The sequence below is a fragment of the Hypanus sabinus genome, chromosome 1 (genome assembly GCF_030144855.1).
Source record: "Hypanus sabinus isolate sHypSab1 chromosome 1, sHypSab1.hap1, whole genome shotgun sequence".
Lineage (NCBI taxonomy): Eukaryota > Metazoa > Chordata > Chondrichthyes > Myliobatiformes > Dasyatidae > Hypanus > Hypanus sabinus.
In genome coordinates, this window is record NC_082706.1 from 102,460,393 (window position 1) to 102,483,200 (window position 22,808).

The window sequence follows — 22,808 nt, forward strand, 5'->3', positions numbered from 1 at the left end:
AGTGAGATCATGGCAGACCTTCTATCTCAGTGAGCTTTTGTAGGATCAACCCACACCCTCTGATTCCCTGAACACCCTAAAACCTATCCATCTCTGCCCAAGTGCCTCAGTGACTGAGCCCCCTCAGCGCGGCTGGCTCGAAAGCTGCAAAGATTCACCACAATTCTCCTTGCTGTCCTGCAAGTACAGCTCTTGCTTTGGGATGGTGACGCTGGCTGCACACCCCAACATCCACCATGTCCTGCACCAAAAGAATTTTGTCTGTTTTACCTCATATTACTCTGAAATCCAGAGATGGGCAGAACCCATATCCCGGAAACCGATATGATGAACTTTCCTCCAATCCCTTTTCTGCATATGGTCTGACCATGGGTCTACACAGTTGCAGTAAGTTGCTGGTATTTTCCTGCTCAAACTCTCCTGCACTGCTGATTATGGTACCTGCACTTAGCTTGTCCAAGGAAGCTCAGGTCAATCTGAACTCCAGCGTATTTCAATCGCTGATCATTTAAAGGAACAAAGAAATATTTAAAACAAAGATGAGACAAAAGCACGTTCCCTTCAGAGGATCAGGGAAATTTCCTGCAAAGGGTGATGAAAGCAGAGTCTTTGGATTTCTTTTTTGAAAGAGGTAGATAAATTCTTGATAGAAACTTAAATGGGAGGGATGAGTTGAAAGGTTACCAGGATAGTCGGGAATTCAGAGGGAGAATCATAGTTAATGATCTTACTGAGTGGTGGAATTGGAACATGGGGCCAAATGGCTAACTGCTGCTCTTAATTTATATGTTTTAAAATAATCTCCACTCCTCTTTTATAATGTCTTTGTAGAAAGGTGTCCCTGGTGACACCATTACACTAGGGATTGAGAAGAAAGAGCTGAGAAAGGGAAAGCCATGGGAGGTGCTGCTCCTCATTAAAAAGCCAGTTCGGTGCCAGCCCCTTGTCCTTGACTCAGTGGTTGCACACATCAGAAAAAGTCAAGGGCTTTGCCTCAATCTCATTGTACACATTTCCCACACATAAAAAGACAGAATTTCTATACATAAAAGCAGCCAACTCCTCCTCCTTCCCAACTGAGCATCTGTCTTCCACCCAGGAATCCCAAAGGATAGTCTGTCTTGCATGTGGGCCCAGGGAAGATCATTCATTCTGAATTAAATAAACCCTGAATGGTGTTGAGTAAATATAAAGTATTAGCATAATGTTAACATCTGTCTGCAAATCCAGTGCACAGCCTCATGGTATACTTTGTGGTATTACAATGAGAGAAGTTCATCTGGCAGGATAACAGTTTGTGATCAGCAAGCTGCCTTTGTAATATACAAAGCTGGCAGCTTATTTGCTGTGTCCTGTGACTCCTGGACCAGGCTGCCCGGGTTCTACACCTTGTGATTAGAATACGGAGTGGAATAGCACAGGAACAGTCTTTTGGCTGATAGTGCTGTGCTGAAGCTAATGATGATCAATTCAACTAATCTGTGGCAGCGCAGTAACGCAAGTGGTCACTGCTCAGGGTTCAATTCCTGACACTGTTTGTAAGGAGTTTGTATGTTCTCCCTGTGCCCTCATGGGGTTCTCCTGAGTGCCCTGGTTTCCTCCCAATTTCCAGACACGTATGGTTCGGGTTCGTGAGCTGTGGACATGCTATGTTGGCACGGAAAGCACGGTGACGCTTGCAGGCTGCCCAGCTTAATCCTCGCTGATTTGATTTGATTTGATGCTAATGCACTTCACTGTGTGTTTTAATGTTTCAATGTGCATGTGACAAATAAAGATGATTTTTCATCTTTAATCCACTCTGCCCGAACATAGTGCATATCCCTTTGGTCGCCATGTGTTTAAGTGTCTGTCGAAGAACCTGCAGTCTTCAGAGCCTATTAATTTTGGCCAGCAGTTTGTTGCTTAGTTATTATTCAAAACTCATTAGATTTGGTTATTAATCAGCTGCAAACCCATCACCGTGTTAGACAGAAGTACAAAATCCTATTTGTCCAATTTGGAACATAGAACATACAGCACAGGAACAGGGCTGTTGATCCATGACGTCCACACTGAACACAACACCAAACCAACTTAAGTTCCTTCTGCCCGTAATTAATTAATATCCCTCGATTCCCTGCATACCTGTCTGTCCAACAGCCACTTAAACACCACTATCATATCTGCTGAACTGCTGTCTGTTAACGTAGCATCAACTACGCATCTTGCCCTTGTAATGAGATATCACTGTGCTGAGACTCCTTTCACTCCCCACAGCAGGGGCAACACATTTGGTGCAGCCAGTAGAGTGATTGACACATCGCTCCAATAAGCTCGGCTTAGTCCTGACCTCCAGCGTGGTCTGTGTGGAGTTTGCACGCTGTCCAAAACCATACATGCTCCTCCAGGTTCCTCCCACATCCCAAGGGCATCCAAATTGGAAATCAATGAGCCATTGCGAATTCTTCCCTGTGTGCAGGTGAGTGGTAGAAGCAGGGGAATATTGAGAAGAATGTGGAGAGAGTAAATATGTAGTTCATGGTCAGTGGGCCAAAGCCCCTATCATTTGGCTTTATGAACTCTCTGAAGATGCTGTCTGACCTGCCCAGTTCAAGTCCTACTTTACCAAAGTATAAATGCTATGAAAATAAGGTGTTTACAGCAGCAGCACAGTACATGAAAAACATGTTAAATTCCAATTATGTAAAGTTAAATTAGAATAAATTATTCATAACTTACACAAAATGATAAACAAAAATAAACATTAATGTTAGTGCAGGTCAAGGGGACAGGAATCTGAGACAGAATTAGGGTGTTTTCATGTTAGTTCAAGAACCAGATGGAAGCTGTGGTTGAACCTTGAGGAGTGGGTCTTCAGGTTGCTGCATGTCATGCCTGTTTACAGCATCGAGAAGAGGGCATGGGCCAGATGGGGGTCTTTAATGATGGATGTTATCTTCCTCAGTCATCACCCCTTAGAGATGTTTTCAACTGCAGGGGAGAGCTGGTCAAGTCTATCCCACATTGTCTGGTTTTATTACGTGCTGGACTTGATTGACCTTTCACCAGGAGTGCTGGGTTATATCGTCTCTGCGTCTGGAGACCAACAGTCTGTGCTGGAAATGAGAGTTGTGTTCATTATTCTGATTCCTGGGAAGAGGAAATGTTCCCCTGAAGGGAGACAGAGTAGGCAAGGCCCATGCTTACTGAAAATTTAAGAACAAGAGGTAATCTTTTTGCAGTGCTAGTTTCTACAAGGGCAGGGCATTTGGAGAGGTCTCAGGAGAAGGAGTTGGCCAGACAGGACAGAAATAAGGATGGATTTCTTCTCTTGGATCCTTACTGCAGATCAGCAGGCTGGATATAATTGATCAATTATTGCATGCTGCTGTCAACACAAGGCATCAGCACACAGTCTGCGAAGTCCAAGGAATAAACTTGAAAGTCTGGGTCCTATTTAGGGTTGTGAAGACAAGGTCAAATTCATGATTATGAGCTGCAGATTCTAACTCACGCTGCCCAGATTGGAGAAGATCTGGGGAGAGATTGGAAAAGCTTGGGTCTGTTTACCCTGGAATGAAGGAAGCTGAGCAGCGATCCAAGACTGGTGTATGAAATTATAAGAGACATGGATTAGGTAGGTCATCAGAATCTTTATTTCTATACACAAGTACATTTATGTGTAGGTACAATGAAAAATTTATTACACATAGAATTATAGAAACACCATTCACACGAAAAAGATAAATTAAGCATAAATTGTACACAAAGAACAGAATGAGAACAAGTCCATTTTCGTGCAAAGTGATCAAGGAGGTCATGGTGTTTCTAAACTGTAGTGATTAGGTTTGGGCTGGTTGGTTCAAGACCATGTGGATGAAAGTAAGTAGCTGTTTTTGAACTTGGTGTTGTGGGACTTTAGACTTCCGTACCTTCTGCCCAATGGTAGCTGCTAGAAGATGGCAGCGCTCTGACAGTGCAATAATGGATTATATACTGATGAAAGAGGGAGGAAAGAATATAAAAGGGGATTTGAGGGGAAAATGTCTTTACAGAGTGACTGCTATCTGGAACCCACAACCTGAGGATGTGGTGGAATCAGATATAACCGCTACACAAAGAAATTAAATAGATAAGGCACTGGACGACGCAGTCCTAATGCAGGCAGATGGGATTAAAGAAGATGGACAAAATGGTTGACATTAAGATGACAGGCTGAGGGGCCTGTTTGGGTGCTGTATGACTCTATGTTCAGCCAGATGAACTGAATTTTGAACCAAGGGTAATGGAGAATGGAAGTGAGGTCACGATCAGGTCAGTCATGGTCTCAGTGAATGGTGGAGCAGAAGAAAGGGGCCAAATGGCCTATTTTCACTTTTAATCTTTCTGTTTTTCACAAATCAGTTTCATAGAACGGTACAGTATATGAACAGGTCCTTCAGCTCACAATATTGTGTCAGACCAATGAAATTAATAATCCAATATCCAACTAAACTAATCACTTCTGCCTGCACAATGTCTATATCCTTCCATTCATGAGCTTATCGAAATGTCTCTTCAAAGTCCCTCTACCATCCCACTCTGGGTGGTAGAGGTGGTATCTACCTCAGGCAGCACATTCTAAGCACCCATCACGCTCTGCTTAAAAAAAATTGCCCCTCGCAGGTCGTTTGGAATTATCACCTCTCACCTTATACGTATGCCCTCAAGTATTAGACATTGAAATTCTGGAAAAAAGATGCTGTCTGTCTATTCTATCAATGCCTCTCATAAACTTATAAAGCTCTATCAGATCTCACTCTCCAGAGAAAACCACCCAAATTTGTCCATCCTCTCGTTTAGCACATGCCCTCTAGTCCAGGCAACATCCCTTTTGCAGTATTTCCAAAGCCTCAACATCTTTCCAATAATGCGGCAACCAGAACTCAACGCAATGCTCCAGATGTGGCCTAACTAGAGTCTTGTGAAACTGCAACGTAACTTCCTGACTTTTGAACTCACTGCCTCAAATAATAAAGAGAAGCCTGTCGTATGCCTTCTTAGCCACCCTATCAACTTGTGTAGCCACTTTCAGGGAGCTATAAAATTGGAACCCAAGATCTCTCTGCTTAAGGGACTTGCCCTTAATAATGGACTATCTCTTTACATTTGACCTTCTGTGACACCTCACATTTATCTGGGTTAAACTCCATCTGCCATTTCTCCGCTCATCTCTGCAACTGATCTATATCCTGCTCTATTCTTTGCCAGTCTTTTACACTATAAAACATCATCAATCTTCATATCATCTACAAACTTGCTAACCCATCAATCTACATTTTAATCTAGGTTATTTATATACATCACAAACAGCAGAGGACCCGATACAGATCCCTGTCACAGACCTCGAGCTAGAATAAGTCCCTACTGTCTTCTATGGCAAGCCAGTTCTGAATCCAAATGATTACATGCTTCTTAACCTTCTGAATGAGCCTCCCATGAGGGATCTTGTCAAAAGCCTTACTAAAATCCATGTAGACAACATACACAGTTCTACCTCCATCAATCATCCTTATCATCTTGTCAAAAAACTGAATCAAGTTAATAAGAAAAGACTTGCCCCACACAAAGCCATGTTGACTCCCCCTAATTAAACCATGGTTTTCCAAATGCTCAGAAATCTTATCCCTAAGAATTCTCTCCAGTAACTTCCCCACCACTGACATGAAACTCATCAATCTATATTTTCCAGGATTATCCCTGGTTTCCTTCTTGAACAATTGAGCAACATTTGCTACTTGCTGGTCCTCTGCGATTTCATCTGGGGCTAGAGATGACATGAAGCTATCGATCAAAGTTCCAGCAATCTCATTTCTTGTCTTTCTCAATAACATTGGGTATATATCCCATCAGGCCCTGGAAACATTGACCTTACTGCTCTTTAAGAGACCCAACATAACATCCTCCTTTACCTTCAAATGTCCCAGTATACCAATACGCTCAACACTGATCTTCTACTCTCCACGTCTTTCTCCTTGGTACATGGCTGGAAAGATTTAGAAAAAGTTATGGGTCAAATGCAGGCAAATGAGACCAGCTTGAATGAGACATTTTAGTCATCATGGATCCTTTGGGCCAGAGGGCCTGTTTCTGTGTTGTATAGCTCCATAATTTCTGTGCTCATCTCAAGACATCATTAAAGTGGAAAAAGTGCAAATGAGATAAGTATATGAGAACTATACCAGGATTCAAGGGCCTAAGCTACAGGGAGAGGTTGAGCAGCCTAGGCTTTGTTCCTTGGAGCATAGGAGATTGAGGGCTAAGCTTATAGAGGTGCATATCATCATGAAGGATGAATGGGTACAATCTTTTTCCCAAGGTTGGGGAATCAAAAACTACAGGGAATATGGTTCCATTGAGAGAAAAGAGATTTAAAGGGGAGTTGATGGGCAAAGATTTCACCCATTGAGTGGTCCATATGTAGAACAAACTGCCCAGGGAAGTAGTTGAGGCAGGTTACAATAACAACATTTAAAAGATATTTGGACAGGTATATTTATAGGAAAGGTTTAGAGGGCTATTAGAAAATTGCTGTGGGGAAAATGGGACTGGCTTATATAGGTATCTTGGTTAGCATGGATGAGTTGGGCTGAATAGCCTCTCCCTGTGCTCTATTACTGTAAAACTATATTGTGAAGTGAGTGGGGGTACAATTGGAATTAGGTTGGATAAGTATCTTAGTCAGCATGGATGAGCTGGGCTGAATGGCCTCTGTGGGCTGCATTACCATATGACCACATTGTGGAGTGAACGTACCACAACATCAGATACTGCTTCACTCTGAAATACAGGAGCAATTCGTACAATGATGTTTCTTTCTCTGGAATTGTGCACCAGGTCTGGATAGGACATCAGACTGAAGCAACCAGAGAACTCAGATGAGCAAAGACCTCAGTGGCCTGCTCTGTTGCTATCACTTGGGTCTAATACTGAAATTCGAAAATGTAGGAACGTAAGAAGCTGCTGAGAGCTGTGGATCAGCCCAATATATTCATTCCTCTCCTCTGTCAGTAACAACTACAGGCAGCACTGCCTCAAGAAGGCAACGACATCCATCAACAAAGATCCTCATCATCTGGGTCATGCCAACGTGCAGTTCATGCAGGAGGTACAGAAACCTGAAGTCCCACCTCAGCCGATTCAAAAACACCTACTTCCCTTCAACCATTCCATTCTTGAATCAACTGGTATAGCCCTAATTACTACCTCTGTATAGCAACATATGACCAATTTGCTTAGTTGGCATTACAGTTGACTTTTGTTTTAATTGTCTTTTTGTGTGATATTGTGTAATTGACATTATTATCATGAATGTCATGTCTCTAATACTAGGGGCCCGCAATGCTGCCAAAAGCAATATTTTCATTGCGCTTGAACTCAAAGACTTGGATTCCTCTCCCTTCTGCTTGTGACATCAAAACCATTCATTTCAGTGGAAGTGGAACTGATTCGCTCAATAATCATGTGAAATTAACATAGCTGAAAGTGGGGATTTACCCTTGCATTCATGCTGCTTTTTATGCTTTCTTCAGCCCGATAGCTGGTCATTTTTCACCTAATAGATTGTTCTTTTAGGAATGAAACCGATGTGAAAATCTGCCTTATTTCTGGACTGATCTCTGGGAGCAGGAAGGCAGGGTTGATGTACTTCCAAACACAACTTGGTTGTACAAATCTACTCTGCAAATTTAATTAGCTTCCGGATTAGCAAATTTTAAGCGTAATGAGAAACAGCAGGAATGCTTTACCCCATGTCACAAACTCTGAGTATCTTGGACACCAAGTCATCCTTTTTTTCCTGTTGGTCTGAAGATTGCGAAGTGTTTCCAAGTAATATTGAGAGAACACAAGCCAAAACCAAAGGGAAATAACTTGTCACTTAAAACTCTACTTCCACACTACTCTTCAAGGAGAAAAAAAACAAGGGTCCCTCTCTCTTTCTCTCTCCTTTCACTTTCATTTTTATTCTCTCTAACATTAACAAAGCAGAACTACCTTGATTCCATGCCGTGGGAAATGGGCTATTCAGCCCCTCTGCTCTGTGTCAGTGTTTCTTCTCCACATCAGTTGCCTGTAGTTGAAGACTATGCATGGGAAACGGTGGGGCAGAATCACACTATCAAAGGACACAGCTGTACCACTGAAGTTATGAATTGAGATGGAATAGACTTCCATTTTGAAAGGACAGCTCCTAGATCTTATCCAACCTGTGTTTCCAAGCAAACAGCACCTCAAGAAGGCATAGAAATGGTTAAGGGCAGTAAAAGAGGCTATTTAAATGCAAATCTCTTTTCTTCTATATGCAGATCATAAGAGTAAGATGCCTCAGACTTTACACAAAATGCTATTAATTTGCCAGGGATTGGAAAATATCCAGTCACATTGGAAGGAATGAGGGGACAAGGCTGAAGAAGATTTGTCACAAACCTTTAAACATAGCCCCTCTATCACTCAGTACATTGCTGAATTTGTCAGGCCAAGATCTGGAAAGCAGAACTGACAAAGATATCAGTAACACTCCTTCACCGTACAGCTTTCCCAGCCCTTGGAAAGTGCCTCAAGATGTTTCACAACATCAAAGATGCCCTACAAGTGTTAGTTTGCTATAATTGAATAATGCAGCAACTGCGATCCTAAAAAATAGCTGTGGAGCCAAGTTTTAGAAGTCTGTTCCTAAGATACAATTACTTTGTGAACTTTGAGCAGAATTCACAGGAAGAATATCAAACTAGCTTTCGTTTCTATTTTTTAGCAAATTAAACAATATGTTTAATGAATTGGAAACATAAGCAAGAAAGCAGTCGATAGTCAAAGTTGGTGCTACGCTCTCAATGCAGAGTAGTGGGGTGAGGAAAGTGGAGAAACACGCTATGGAAAATTGGATGGTGATGAATGTGCAGCAGAGAGCATCCTGACTAGCGGCATCACCACCAGGGATGGAAACATCAATGCACTTGAAAGCAAAATCCTACAAAAAGAGGTGAATACGGCCCAGTCGATCACAGGTAAAGCCCTCTCCGCCATTGAGCACATCTACACAGACGTTGTGACAGGAAAGAAGCATCTATTATATGCACCCCCTGCCCCACCACCACCCAGGTCGTGCTCTCTTCTCACTGCTGCCATCAGGAAGAAGGTACAGGAGCCTCAGGACTCCCACCACCAGGTTCAGGAACAGTTACTACCCCTCAACCATCAGGCATTTGAACCAAAGGGGATAACGTCACTCAACTTCACTTGCCCCAAAATTGAAATGCTCCCACAACCCATGGATTCACATTCAAGAACTTTTCATCTCATGCTCTCAATACTTCTGCTTACTTATTTTTCATTATAATTATTATTTCTTGTTCTTTCTTTTTGTATTTGCACTATTTGTTGCCTTTTGCACATTGGTTGTCTGCTCTGTAGGTGCGGCCTTTCACTGATTCTATTACGATTACGGTATTTATCAAGTAGGTCTGCAAGAAAGTTAATCTCAGGGCTGTACACTGTTTGTACATCGATAATAAATTTACATTGAGCTTTGAATGGCGACTCCAATGTACAAGATCAAAAGAAGGTGCAGATGGTTGTGGACTCAACTGCTTCCACAACATTGCAGGCATCTTCAAAAGGCATTGTGAAGGATCCTCACCATCCAGGACATGCCCTCTTCTCATTGCAACCAGCAGAGAGGAGATACGATAGCTTGAGGACACATAGCTTCTTCCCCCTCGTCGTTAGATTTCTGACCAGTCCATGAACTCAAAAACAAGACTCCTTTGCATTATTAATTTATTTTTTATTGAAATAGAGTCATCTTTTTGTACAAATTCCATGGCTTATAGTGCCTATAAGAAGTGTTCTTCCCTTCCTCCACCAGCAACGCTACCCTTAATCGCACTCTTCCATTTCACACATCTGCTCTCACCCCATCCTCCCGCCACCCTACCAGGGATAGGGTTCATCCTGTCCTCACCTACCCTACCACCCCACCAGCCTCCGTGTTCAGCACATAATTCTCCAAAACCTCCGCCACCTCCAACAGGATCCTACCACCAAGTACCTCTTTGCCTCCCACCCACTCTCTGCCCTCTGCAGGGGTCACTCCCTACATGACTCCCTTGTCCTTTTGACCCTCCCCCGATCTCTCTCCTGGCACTTATCCTTGCAAACAAAACAAGTGCTACACCTGCCCCATTTTACTTCCACTTCCCATTCCCATTCTGAAATGTCCATCCATGGCCTCCTCCACTGTCGTGATGAGGCCACACTCAGGTTGAAGGAATAACACCTTGTATTCCGTTTGGGTAGCTTCCAACCTGAAGTCATGAACATTGATTACTCAAACATCCGGTAATGCCCCCCCACAGCCCCCCTTTCCCCATTCCCCATCCCCCTCTCACCTCATCTCCTTGCCCACCTATCACCTCCATCTGATGCTCCCTCCTCCTTTTTCTTTCTTCCTTCTGTCTTTCTAGCCTTTCTTTCTAGCCTTCTGTCTCCTTCACCAATTGATTCCCAGTTATTTACGTCATCTCTGCCCCTCCAAGGTGCGTACAAAAACTGGTGATTCTCTTGCTCTCTCTCCCCTCCCTCACCTTTTAAATCTACTCCTCAGCTTTTTCTCCTCCAGTCCTGCCAAAGGGTTTTGGCCCAAAACGTCAACTGTACTTTTTCTATGGATGCTGCCTGGCCTGCTGAGTTCCTCCAGCATTTTGTGTTTGTTGCTCGGATTTCCAGCAGCTGCAGATTTTCTCTTGTTTGTTCACCCCCCTCCCCCCGGGAAGTTTTCATGCTTTGTTGTTTACAACATTAAATCTTAGTGGATTTAACTTGGTTTCAAAAAACTTCGTGGCAAAGTGAAAATAGATCGCTACAAGGTGATCTAAATTAATTACAATATAAAACACAAAACAATTGATTACTTATGTATTTACCCGTTCAAGTCAGTATTTAGTAGATGCACCTTTGGCAGCAATTACAGCCTTGAATCTGTGTAGAAAAGCCTCTGTCAGCTTTGCATACCTGAACACTACAATTTTCCCCCTTTCTTCTTTACAAAACTGCTCAAGCTCTGTCACGGGGATCATGAGTGAACAGCCCTTATCAAGTCCAGCCACTCAATCATTCTTAAATGGTTTGAGGTCTGGCCACTCCAGGACATTATCTTTGTTGTTTTTAAGCCATTCATGTGTAGCTTTGGCTTTATGCTTGGGGTTATTTTCTTGTTGGAAAACAAATCTCCTCTCAAGTTGGAGTTCTCTTGCAGATTACATCAGGTTTTCCTCCAGGATTTCCCTGTATTTTGCTCCATTCATTTTACCATCTACCTTCACAAGCCTTCCAGGGCCTGCTGCAGTGAAGCATCCCCACAGCACGATGCAGCCACCACCATGTTTCATGGTAGGGATGGAGTACTTTTGATGACCTACAGTGTATGGCTCACACCAAACATAGCATTTAGTCTGATGGCCAAAAAGTTCAATTTTGGTTTCACCAAAGCATAGAACCTTCTTCCAGCTGACTTCAGAGCTCCCAAATGCCTTCTGGCAAACTCTAACTGAGACTTCATGTGAGATTTTTTCAACAATGGCCTTCTCTTTGCCACTCTCCCAAAAAGCTGCGACGGGTGAAGCACCCGGGCAACAGTTGTTGTATGCACAGTCTCTCCCATCTCAGCCACTGAAGCTTGTAACTCCTCCAGAGCTGTCATAGGTCTCTTGATGGCTTCCTTCACTAGTCCCCTTCTTGCTCAGTTTTTGAGGGCAGCGTACTCTAGACAGATTTATAGCTGTGCCACATTCTTTCCACTTCTTGGAGTTCTTAACTACTCCAAGGGATATTCAGTGACTTGGAAATTTTCTTGTATCTATTTCCTGACTTGTGCTTTTCAATAATCTTTCCACAGAGTTGCTTAGTGTCTACTGTTGTCTTCATGCTGTAGTGTTTACCAGGATATTCACTCACTAGCATTTGGACCTTCAGCTTCTTCTTCTTCTTCTTCTGCTATTTCCAGCAGTTTAGACGCATTTAGGTGTATTACCATTCTCCACAGGATTTATAATTAATTATAGAATTTCAAGAAACTCAAATTCTCAAATATAAACTAATTGCACGTAGAAACTGAATGATAAACTCTTCAATCAGATGGTGGTTCTCTTGGTGGCCAAACAAAGATTTAATAGAAAAACAAAATACATTTAAGTCAGACAGCCTCTTGAACAATATGCTTCTTTCAATTTTATATCGATTATAACTCAGCAAACCATGCTGAACTCTCTCTGGACTACCACAGTCACATAATCCAGTGGGATGTTTTCCTTTTATCATTAAATAATAGCCCACAATGCCCCAACCTAAGTCTTGTTAATTTCACAATATCTCTACGATTTAAAGAGTAACAGTCTGAGACCTTTTTAACTAGTGGCTGACTAGAAAAGAAATGCCTTCCCTTTAATTCATTTTTCCAAACCTCCTGCCACTTCTTCTCTACACCTTTTTTTTTATCTTACTTCTCAATTCTGCTCTGCCTAGGGGTACTCTAATTCCCACTTGCCTGCTCTGTAAGGAAGACTTTGCAATGCCATCCACAGTTTCATTTCCCTCCACCCTAGCATGCCCAGGTAGCAGTTGGACCTTCCAGACACAGGTGTATTTTCACTCCAATCAACTGAAACACCTTGACTGCACACAGGTGATCTCCATTTAACTAATTATGTGACTTCTAAAGTCAATTGACTGAACCAGAGATGATTTGGTGTGTCACATTAAAGCAGGGGTCACCAACCTTTTTCGTGCCGTGGACCGGTTTAATATTGACAATATTGTTGCGGACTGGCTGATGGTGGTGGTGTGGGTGTTAATCATGACCGGAATATAGGTGATAAGACAACTATAAGTCACTTATAAATGGCTAATACACTCAATTTCGTTTCTAAAAGGGTTTATCTAACGAATTTAATATTAAACACACAGCGCATGTTTTTCTCGTATGAACATATAAAATTATTACAGTACAGCAGTGAGAGGACAAGGTCAGGGCCACGGTGGTCGCAGTCCGGAGAGAGCGACCAACCGAGCGAGGGGTGCGACAGGACACGTGCCTGCCCCCCCTTGTAGGTAGGGAGGATCTATCGGCCAACAAAAGTTTGGCTCGAGGGATGACTTTCAGTAGATTGCAGCGAGGTAACTGCTCTGCTACTTATGAATCCCTGAGCCTGAATTAGGTCGTCTGCGAATATTTTAGCACAGAGTTCCCCACGAACAGTCGGTGTGCTAAAGAGGTTTAGAGGCAGCGCCCATCTGTCTGCATTCCAGGCCAACCAAGAGGCATGCTCCAGGCTGGAGACGGCCGGTTACCTGAGACCAACCAGTGGTCCCCGGCGCGAGGGTATCACCGCGTTTAGGCGACTGATGACCTCGCGTGCGTACAAGCTCAACAGTGGGCGTGACAGGGAATGAGGAAAGGTGCAGCTCACCCACATCGTTTCCTCGCGGCCCGGTGGCATGTGCTTTGTGGTCCTGTGGTTGGGGACCACTGCATTAAAGGGTGTGAATACTTATGCAATCAATTATTTTCTGTTTTATATTTACAGTTAACTTAGATTACTTTGTAGAGATATGTTTTCACTTCGGCATGAAAGTCTTTTTCTGTTGATTAGTGTCATAAAAGCCAAATTAATTCCAGTGTAATTCAATGTTGTAAAACAATAAAACATGAAAACTTCCAAGGGTGGGAGAGGGGGGTGAATATTTTTTATAGGCACAGTATACCAGTGATAATAAACATGATTCTCATTCTCATGCCTCCAGCTTCTGTCAGTTCAAGCCCTCTCCCTTCCAAAGAGTCTAGGCACACACTTGTTTGAAGATGGGTCTACACATCTTAATGATGCTTAGAGCATCAGACACACAACAGTTCGTTACTGTGCGAACAGTACTCGAGCCAGACATCCTCAATGGATAAGAGAGGTTGTGGTCCTGAGCTGAAGGTCGACATTGGTGATATGCGTCACAGGCTGTGATTTCCTGTAGTCATGGCCCATGTTGTTGCAAAGGCCCTAGTCGTGGTGTTTGGCCACAGGCAGCCCCCCTGTAAAAACCCTCGGTCAATAGGGTGGTGCAGAATCAGAATATGGTTTACTATCTCTGACGTGTTAAAAAATTAGTTGTTTTACAGCAGTAGGTGCAATACATAAATGGACTACAAATACTGTAATAATAAGAAATATATATACTGTATAGTATAAAGGTAAGTAGAGCAAAAAATAGTGAGGTCACAAACAGGAGAAAATCTGCAGATGCTGGAAATCCAAAGCAACACACACAAAATGCATGAATTCCTTCAGCAAAAATAGTGAGGTAGTTCTTTTAGTTTTATTGTCCAGAAATTTGATGGCAGAGGGGAAGAAGGTGTTCCTAAAATGCGTGAGTCGTCAGGATGTTGTACCTCCTCTCTGGTGGTATCAACGCGAAGAAGTCATATCCTGGATGGTGGGAGTTCTTTTTTTGAGGCATTGCCTGTTGAAGATGCTGGTCACTGTGTAGTTCAGCCCTGGCCACTGATTGGCTCAGCTTTGTCCATTGCGTGCTTCAGCCCTGGTCAATAGATGAGGGGGGATCTCACTGAAAACAGAGAGACCTGCGTAGAGTTGACATGGAGAGGATGTTTCCATTTGTAGAAGAGTCTCAAAATCCACAGCTCAGCCTCAGAATAAAGGGACACACCTTGAAAACGGAGATGAGGAAGGATTTCTTCAGCCAGTGGTTGGTGAATCTGTGGAATTCATTGTCTCAGAGGATTGTGGAGGCCAAGTCATTTAAGGTAGAGATTAGTAGCTTCCTGATTGGTAATGGAGTTAAGGTTTAAGGGGAGAAGTCAGGAAAACGGGGTTGAAAAAAAATCAGCCTTGATGGGATGGTGGAGTAAACAAGATGGTCTGAATAGCCTAATTCTGCTCCAGTGGTCTAAGTGTGGTGGGAAGCAGTTGATACTTGTCACCACAACAGTGCGGTTGCTAAGTTCATTAGGATAAGCATGTTTGTAAACTGTCTGCTGAGCATCAGATCTTGTGCTTTGAAAGTGATGAGCATAATTCAAGACTCGTAAACCGCAAGCACGTTGCTGAAGTCAGGGATGCTGCACAAAGGATTTACAATTGCTTCGGAATGGAAGGGGCTGAGGGGAGACATAAACAGTGAGAGGACCAGAGAGGGTGAATGAAGAGAACATATTTCACTTTGCAGACTAGTTACAGAACTAAGGGACTGGGATTTAAAGTAAAAAAAACCCTAAAAGACAAGAGAGTAGATGAGGAAAGATTAACAAACATTAGCAAGTCTGGAGTGTGCCACATGATAAGGGGACTCAGAGGTTGGGTTTGTGTTCCTTAGAATCTAGGAGAATAAACAAAAAGCTTATTTAAACATCTAAGATCCTAAGAGGAGCTTCACAGGGCAGATGTTAAGATGTTCCCTCTGTAGCGATTCACAAATGAAGGGACATAGTTACAAGATAAAAAGTCAGTCATTTAAAACTTCTGAAATTCTCAGTCCCTGAGAGTGGTGGAGAACAAATCATTAGTTATACTTAAGGCAGGGGTTCCCAACCATTTTTTTGCCATGGAGTCTTACCGAGGGCCCGTGGGTCCCACGTTGGGAACCCTGAATTAAGGCGAAGATAGATAAATATATGAAAGATCAAGGAATAGCATGTTATGGAGAACTGGCACAAATAAGATGTTCCAGCCAGCAGTGATCAGCCATGATCACAGCAAATAGTTGGACAGGTTGGAAAGGCTTTGTGGTCTACTTCTGTCCCTGTTTTCTTGAGTTCTCATGACTGTGAAGTCAAATGTCACATTTAAAATGTACTTGTAATAATTGGAGTTTAATCTGAGAAGTGTGAATGTTACATTTTAGGGGGGGTCTAATGTAAGCAGAAAATACACAGTTAACAGCAGGACCTTTAACAGCTTTGAGGTACGAATTCATAGATCCTTGAAAGTGACTACACAAATGAATAGGGTGGTAAAGAAAATCAGGCCATTAAATATAAGAGACAAGAGGTCATGTTGCAGCTATATAAAACTTTGGTTAGGCTGCACTGGTGCGTGTTTCTGGTTGCATTATTATAAGAAGGATGTTGAAGTTTTGGAGAAGTGCAGAAGAGGTTTACCAAGATGCTGCCTGGATTAAAGGATATGACCCATAAGGGGAAGTTGTACAAACTTGTTGTTTTTTTTTTCAGAAGCACGGCAGGCTGAGTGGAAAACTGATAGAAGTTTATAACATTACCTGAGGTAGACAGTCAGAATATTTTGTCCATGGTAGAACTGTGAAATACTAGAACATACTTATAAGGTGAGAGGGGGAAGGTTTAAAGATGTTCATGGCAAGTTTTTTTACATAGAGAGTGGTTGGTGCCTGGAACAGGCTGCCAGGAGTAATACTGGAAGCAGATGCAATAGTGGCTTTCAAGAAGTGTTGGATTGACACAGGAATATGCAGGGAATAGAGGGATATGGACCATCTATGGGTAATAAAATTTAGTTTAATTTGATATCACGATGAGATAGATAGACCTTTTCCTGTGCTGTAACTGTTCTATTGATGATCTTAGTGTACTGTGACCTTTTGGGACTATGGGTGAAGATGTGGGGTTATCCACAACAGCACTTCTTCTATAATGACCAAATTGGTCACCCTATAGGCTGTGTACTTCTCTGTGTGTTTAGTGACAAGAGTATTTCTGCCCTTTTTAAGGATGTGTTCCACAGTGGAGCACACACTTTCATGATAACTGACTGGAATCTTGGAGTGGCCGTGGGTTGTATCATCTCAACAGGTTTGATACAGTTCAATTCCCTCTGATTGTACAGTTTATTGACTTTGCAAACAGGCAATCACAGGGAGCCCAGCCTGGGCTGAAGAGCAAAATGCTGCATATGCTGGGATTTTGAAATTAGACCAGAACATGCTGGAAACAGCGTCTGAGAGAAACAGAGTTAATGTTTCAGGTCAATTAACCTTTATCAGGGGCTCAGAATCAAACATCCTTTAATATCTAATTATTTTTTTCGGCCTTCATCTATGGATCAAGCTTTTCTTTTATGGAAAACAAAAGGTATAACATGTTTTCGTGATCTGTTTCTGGATGATAATATCATGTCCTTTGAACAGCTATTTATAAATATAATTTATCTAAAACCCATTTTTTTAGATATTTGCAAGTTAGAAATTTTTTGTATAATGAGTTACAGTCTTTTTCGAAAGAATGTCCATTGGACATTACAGATAGAATTTTAGCCCTTAATCCTTATCAAAAGGGTTTAGTAGCCATCATTTATAAGATGATCATGAATTTACAGTTAGATGTATCAGAAAAAATTAAGGAATGGCAAGAAGAGTTGCATTGTCCTATATCTACTGAGCAATGGGAAAAATTTTTATTATTGGTAAATTCATCTATTTGTGCTAAACTTGCCCTAATACAATTTAAGGTTGTACATAGAGCTCATATGTCTAAGGATAAACTGGCTCGATTTTATTCTCATCTTAACTCAACCTGCGATAGATGTCATTCTAATGTTGCTTCATTGACTCATATGTTCTGGTCTTGTCCTTGTTTACAAAATTATTGGAAAGATATTTTCAGTATTATTTCAAAAGTCTTAAATATTAATTTCCAACCGCATCCTCTTACTGCAAGTTTCGGTTTACCAATGATGGATAATAATCGTTTATCTGCTTCATCTCAATGAATGATTGCATTTGTTACATTAATGGCTAGAAGATCTATTTTATTGAATTGGAAAGAAATTAATCCTCCAACTGTATTTCAGTGGTTTTCTGAAACTATTTCTTGTTTGAGTTTAGAAAAAATTAGAAGTGTGGTTTTTGAACCTTCAGTTAAATTTGAAGAAACTTGGAGACCTTTTATTCAACATTTTCACTTGAGTTGAATTGTCTTTTCCTAAACCTTACTTATATTATCCTTAATTATTTGGATGGAGGTTCGGAGTTATTGGCACTACTGTATATGTACTTAATATTATTCAGTGGCCCATGTTGGTTAGTGTTTTTTTTTTGGTTTTTTTTTCTCTCTTTTTTGGGGGGTTTTTCTTTTTTTTCTCTTTTTACTTCTTTGTTCATTAATGTTCTGAGTTTGAGAGGTTATATATTTTTATTATTATACATCTGAATGTCTATTTAAACTATTAATTATGTACTCTCAAACATTTTGTATTCATGTTTCATTTATGTTTGTTTAAAACTAATAAAAAGATATAAAAAGAAAAGGAATCAAACATTTTAAGTTCCAAAGGAGGGGGAGGGGTGGGGCGAAGAGAGGGAATGTCAGTGATAGGATGGAGACCAGTGGTAGTGGTGCTGGCTGAGAGAGCAGGGTTTAGTGAGAGGGGAAAGATTTAAAAGGTACTTGAAGGACTTCACACAGAGAGTGGTGAATATATGGACCAACCTGCCAGAAGTGGTTGAGGTGGGTAAAATAGCAACCTTTAAAAGACAAGCAACACACACAAAATGCTGGTGGAACACAGCAGGCCAGGCAGCATCTGTAGGAAGAAGCACTGTCGATGTTTTGGGCCGAGACCCTTCGTCAGGACTAACTGAAAGGAAAGATAGTAAGAGATTTTAAAGTAGGAGGGGGAGGGGGAAATGCGAAATGATAGGAGAAGACCGGAGGGGGTGGAGTGAAGCTGAGAGCTGGAAAGGTGATTGGCAAAAGGGATCCAGAGCTGGAGAAGGGAAAGGATCATGGGACTGGAGGCCTAGGGAGAAAGAAAGGGGGAGGGGAGAACCAGAGGGAGATGGAGAACAGACAGAGTGAAGGGCAGAGAGAGAAAAAAAGGGGAGGGGGGAAAAACTAAATATATTAGGGGTGGGGTAAGAAGGGGAGGAGGGGCATTAACGGAAGTTAGAGAAGTCAATGTTCATGCCATCAGGTTGGAGGCTACCCAGACGGTATATCGGGTGTTGTTCCTCCAGCCTGAGCATGGCTTCATCTTGACAGTACAGGACTGAAAGAAGCTGCAGAGGGTCATAAATCTAGTCGGCTCCATGTTGGGTACTAGCCTACAAAGTACACAGGATATCTTCAAGGAGTGGTATCTCGGAAAGGCAGTCTCCATTACCAACGACCTCCAGCACCCAGGGCATGCCCTTTTCTCACTGTTACCATCAGGTAGGAGGTACAGAAGCCTGAAGGCACACATTCAGCAATTCAGGAACAGCTTCTTCCCTCCTGCCATCTGATTTCTGAATGGATTTTGAACACATGAACACTACCTCACTTTTTTAATATATATTCCGTTTTTGCACAATTTTTAATCTATTCAATATACGTATATTGTAATTGATTTACTTTTTTTTTCTATATTATGTACTGAATTGAACTGCTGCTGCTAAGTTAACACATTTCCCGTCACATACCGGTGATAATAAACCCGATTCTGATTCTGAAAATAAATAAATAGCACAAACTAAAGGAGTACAAGGTAATGTACATGGGTTCATGGACTGTTCTGAAATCCGATGACGGAGGGAGAACAGCCATTCCTGAATTGTTGAGTGTGAGTCCACCTCCACCCTGATGGTAGTTACAAGAAGAGGACATTTTTGTGATGCCTTGAGTTTAGTTGCAATATTATGTTCATAGAAACACTTTTTGAAGTGCACGAATTTGAAGCAGCCCAAGTTTGGTGCCTGTGTAGAGTATGTATCGATGTTTATACGTAGGAAGGCAAGTGATTGTTCAGACTGCTAAATGCTATAAGCTGTTAAACTCTCCACAGTATCAGCAAGGAAGGAATGATATAGAAATGAAACATCGACAGATAGACCTTCCATTCACTGATTCATGGACTATACCGTGAACTGACTGGAGAGGCTCCGTCAATGCAACAAATGCTGTCAATGGATGGTTCTGTTCAAGCTGCATAATCCGAGCATTTATAACATCAGAACAGGACCCGGAACCAGGTCTGGGATTGACCTCACCCTGCATAGTTGATGGCCAGTTAAGTGTGATCAACTTGCATCCTTTCCAGCTAACCCTCTGCTGCTCTCCCCCCTTCCCTAAGGGCGATTGGTGGTCTTGAAAAGAGTGCCTCTTCTGCTATCACAGATCTAATCCAGACATTATCTCATCTTTGCATCAAACTGCTGAAAGTTTTCCAGTGCAGCCCCTGGCAGCAGGCCTGTCTGACTATTGTTTGTTTGATGGCTGCAGATATGGAAGCTGTTCCTTCTTTTGCAATGAGCTTGATGCTGGAGTGGGGATGTATAAACAGTAGTTCTGTGCGTGGACAGGCACACTTCCAAGGTCTGACGTCCAATGCTAGACAAAGAACAAGGAACTAATTTAGTCTCCAGTGTATGGTGCTGTGTGATATATTTTTGGAAATAAGGTTAAAAGGAACTTAATTTCACTGCTATAAACGGATTCTTGATGTGGCAGGGAATGGCATTTAACTTGGATGGCTGAAATACTACTGATTAGAGGGGGAGGAATCACATCCAACACAAAGCAGTGCCACTCTGTACCAAGTCTGCCAAAGTAGACAACCAGGTTACATTTCAAGATTCAAGGTTATTTCTTCTTGTTCTTCATTACATGAGTATAAAGGACAGCATTATTATTGTTGTCAAATCTGACACAGCAGCTAAAAGGACAATAAGTGTACAGAAACAAAAAGATCCAAATAAATAGAAATATAAATATAAAAGCAATTCTCTAAACATAATGTACATGTAACTGTTATATACATAGACTGCTTGTATGTACATAAAGTGACACTAGGTGATATGTGTGTGGTGGTGAGGTGGGTTACTGGGTGGAGGTGTTGATCATCCTGACAGTATGAGGGAAGTAACTGTTTTTGAGTCTGATGGTCCTGGTGTGGACGCTAAGTCGCCTCTTTCCTGATGGGAGTAGGACAAACAGTCCATAAGCAAGATGGGTGGGATCCTTTATGATACTGCTGGCCTTTTTCTGGCACCTTTCTGTCTATATACCCTCGAAGGCAGGTAGACTGGTGCCTTCTGCCTGTTATGGGTGATCCATGAGGTGCAGTCAGCTATGTGTCCACGTCAGATGTATGGCCCTGAGTTCCTGCCCGGGAAGCTCCCAGAAAGAGCAAGGTAATAACCACCAGATATATGCCGTATGGGGATGCTACCAAGACTCAAGAGGTTGATTCATTGGGAGAGGTTGGACAAGTTGGCACTTTATTCCCTGGAGCTTAGGGGAATAATGAGAGATCTGATAGAGGTGTGTCAAATCATGGGGGGCTTAGATAGGATAAATACAGGCAGTCTTTTTCCAGGGGAAAAAGTACCAAAAATTGGAGGGCATAGGTGTAAGGTAAATGGGCAAGATTTAAAAGAAGCAACAAGTTCTGAGAGGCACCTCCTTGACACAGGGGGTGGTGGGTATATGGGACAAGTGCTCGAGGCAAGGACAATAAGAGCATTTAAAAGAGATGACAAACACATGGACAGGAAAGGTTTAGAGACAAACATGGGCAGATTTTGGGCTGAAGGGCCTGTTTCTCTGTGACTATATGAGGAGAGTTATTGGCCGTGGAATCTTTTCCATCCGCCAGGGAGAGGAGGCAGGACCTCAGTTCAACTCACTGATAGGGCAGCCCCTCCAGCGACGGAGTACTCCCTCAGGCAAAGCTTCGGAGAGGGTTTGTACTTCAGCTTTGGGGTTGACCTTTAGCGTGTGGTTAGAGGTGGAAGAGCAGCCCATTGATCACAATGAAAGCATTTGTTCACTTGCCCCCACCTCCCTTCAATTCCCACCCCTTTTCCCTCTCTCACCTAATCTCCTTGCCCACCTGTCACCTCCCTCTGGTGCTCCTCTCCCCTTTTTCTTTCTTCCATGGCCTTCTGTCTCTTTCACCAAACAGTTTCCCAGCTCTGCTCTTCATCACTCCCCCTTCTGGTCTCACCCATCACCTGGTGTTTCTCCCTCCCCTCCCCCCACCTTTTAAATCTACTCCTCAGCTTTTCTCCCCAGTCCGCCGAAGGGTTTCAGCCTGAAACGTCGACTGTACTCTTTTCTTAGATGCTGCCTGGCCTGCATTTTGTGTGTGTTGCTTGGATTTCCAGCATCCGCAGATTTTCTCCTGTTTGTTTACTTAATCTAATTGTTTCTGGGTTTTGGAGAGGGATTTTCCTGCTCATGGTAGCTGTGAGTGCTGTCCTATTGACACAGCCCAGAATTTTCTTGTCTGCTGTGAGTCATAAAGCAACTGAAAAGACCGTTGTCTTCTTTCTCTCATTCACTCTCACAACTACGTTGACACCTCGGCAAAGAAGGTACAGCACCGCCTTTACTTCCTTGAAAGGCTAATGAAATTCGGCATGTTCCAGATGACCCTCACCAATTTTTATTGATGCACCGTGGAAAGGGTTCCATCCTGGTACATCACGCTTGGTAGGGCAACTGCTTTGCCCAGGACTGCAAGAAATTGCAGCAGCTGGGAACACAGGCCCATCCATCATGCAAATCAGCCTCACCTCCATGGACGGCATTTATACTTCCCACTGCCCCAGGCAAGCAACCAGCTTAATCAAGGGTTCCTCCCCGCCAGTTGTTCTCTTTTTTCCTCTCTCCCATCTGGCAGAAGGTACAAAAGCACATACCACCAAATTCAAGGACCATTCAAAGATTCAAACTGTACAAATTGTACAACCTTGAGATTTGTCTGCTTACAGGCAGTCGCAAAGCAAGGAACTCGAAAGATCCATTGTTATCAGACTAGTGAACAGAC